Source organism: Rhinopithecus roxellana, chromosome 8 (assembly GCF_007565055.1).
Source record: "Rhinopithecus roxellana isolate Shanxi Qingling chromosome 8, ASM756505v1, whole genome shotgun sequence".
In the NCBI taxonomy this organism is placed as follows: domain Eukaryota; kingdom Metazoa; phylum Chordata; class Mammalia; order Primates; family Cercopithecidae; genus Rhinopithecus; species Rhinopithecus roxellana.
Window position 1 is genome coordinate 53686746 of NC_044556.1, and position 2485 is coordinate 53689230.

The following is a 2485-nucleotide window of genomic DNA, read 5'->3' on the forward strand; positions in this document are numbered from 1 at the left end:
CGGGAGAAAGAAAGAAGAAAGAAGAAAGAAGAAAAAAGAGGAAAGAAAAAGAAAACAGAGAAAAGAAAGAGAAAGGAAAAAGAAGAGGAGAAACAAAGAAGGAAATAAGAAAAAAAAAGAAGAGAACGAAAGGAAGGAGGAAAAGAAGAAGAAAGAAAAACAAGAAAAAGAAAGGAAAGAAAGAAGTAACGAAAGAAAGAAAAGAAAGAAGAAAGAAGAAGAAAAAGAAGACAGAAAGAAAGGAAGAAAGGAAAAGACGGACGAAAGCAAGGACGAAAGAACGAAGGAGAAAAGAAAGAAGAAGGGTAAGAAAGAACAGGGAGTGACGGTGGGAGTGGAGAGTGATGGAGAGAGAAAGAAAGAAGGGAAGAAAGAAGAAAGAAAGAAGAGACAGAGAGAATGAAGAAAGGAAGATAGAAAAGAAAGAAAGACAAGAAAGAAAGCAAAAAAGCCTACAGCACCCGGTATTCCCAGGTGGTCTCCCATCCAAGTACTAACCAGGCCCGACCATGCTTAGTTTCTGAGATCAGACGAGATCGGGCGTGTTCAGGGTGGTATGGCTGTAGACCCCGGCAGAGGCGCCTGGCTGCCCCAAGAGCCCGGCCCAGTCATGCCTGCGGGCTTCCAACCCGCACCGCCAGCCTGGGGCCGCCCGGCTGGCATCGGGACCCCAGAGCCGCTCGCCTGCGGCCTTCTCCAGCTCCTGAGCTCCCTAACTTCCACCACATTGGGTCCGCTCGGAACAGGGAGTGCTCCGAGGCGTCAGGGCCCGGGGCCCATGATCCTGGCACCCCGTCCAGTACTCCTCCCTGTCGCGGAGATATTCTTTTGGATTGCTTGCCTCTCAGGAGCTTCTGTGAGGTCCCCTCTTGCCCCACCCACCCAGAGCCGTCAGGGCTGGCCAAGGGGGAACAGACTGACGGGACGCGCGTGGCATTTTTCTCACAACGCCCCAACCACGGTAGCTTGTCCCGAGCAAAACCCGGCCACTGGGCAAGAAGGCATGGGGGGTTGGCCGTTGGGGGATGGCCCTGCTTTGCCCTGGGCCGGCACTAGAGACGGCAGCCTGATCCCCATCCAGAGGGGCTGAGAGAAACCCAGACACAGCCCACCACCACCAGGAGCAAATCCACAGCCCCACACACAGACACACCGGGGCGCTCACGCGCGGGGACACACACACGCACACGCGCACACACACAGACACACACACGTGCACGCGCACACACACAGACACACACACACACACACGTGCACGCACACACAAACGGCTTGAAGGAGAGCAAGGAAGAGATGGATGGAGAGATTGAAACCGAGGGAGGGAAAGAGACAGCAATGGAGAGAAATAGGGGACGGGGAGAGGGAAAGAGACAGACAGACAGGCAGAGAAAGAGAGAGGGACAGAAGAAGAGAGAGAGACAGAGAGACAGAGGGAAGGCGACAGAAGTAGCGAGAGGTGCAGGGGCAAACCCAGAAGAGAGAGGGGGAGGAAGCTAGAGAGCGAGAGTGATAGAGCCTTGGAGAGGTAGTGCCCTGCTCTGGCAGGCAGTGCCCTTTTGGGCAGGCCGGGATAAGGTGGAGGGGGCTTGGGCTTGGCCAGAACAGAGTGGCCAGTCCTTCCATGTGAGAGGAGCAACGGAGCATTGACACGGGTGTTGTCTTGGATTAATTGCTTGTTTTGGAGGTGGGTTTAGCAGTCTCCTTCCTTTGTTGGCACCTCCCTGTGCTCTTGGTGCGGTGCGGTGTGCCCCTTGACTTGCAGAGTGTGCCCGACCGTTTTACGGGAGCCGTGGCTCCAGGCGTGCCCACGTCGCCCCAGGCCTGGGAATCTGGCGTGTCCTCGGGACTGGAGTTTACACGAAGTTGGTGGCAATGGGAATCCGGGTGCACAGGGACTGTTTTCCTGGTGGCCATCGAAACAATGTCCTTCCCCTGATACAGCAGCCCCCGAGTTCTGGATCGGAGGTCTTGGCTGGCCTGTGTGGCACCCGCTGCCCCTGCCCGCCCCTTCCCCTGGTTTAGAAGGGTGCGGCGGGCAGCGCCCGATGAGTGGATTGAAACGCCTGGGCATTCCGGGAGCGGGAAGGCACCGCGAACGGTAGGGGACTGGCGCCTGCGCCTTTGGGGTCTGTCCCCCTGCCCTCCCGGGCATCCCCTCAGTGAGCAGAGGGGATACTTTTGAATAGAATTGGAAGCAGGTTTGCCAATCAGTTTCCACTTTGACTTTTCCTTAGTAATTTTGGGGTCCCAAGATACTTTATTTTCACATATGTTACTCAAATAGTGCATTTACTGGAAAGGAAAGTGTTGTAATTAATTTATACCTCAGATCCCAACAGGTGATCTTAGGTGAATACTGTCTTTCCTGTACCTTAGTTTTCTCCTCTGAGAGATGGAGATATCACAGCTACCTCACAAGCTTATAATACAGATAAAGAGCCCAGGACAGTCCCATAGCAAGTAGCCATGGCTTTATTATCATTCG

At 54.1% G+C, this 2485-nt stretch overlaps 1 non-coding gene across 1 annotated transcript; it reads right to left on the reverse strand.

Moving 5' to 3' along the window:
* Positions 1–449: 449 nt before the first annotated feature.
* LOC115899296 lies at positions 450–568 on the reverse strand. Its single transcript, XR_004059047.1, has one exon. It is a non-coding gene; the product is annotated as a 5S ribosomal RNA (ribosomal RNA).
* Between the last annotated feature and the right edge of the window lie 1917 nt (positions 569–2485).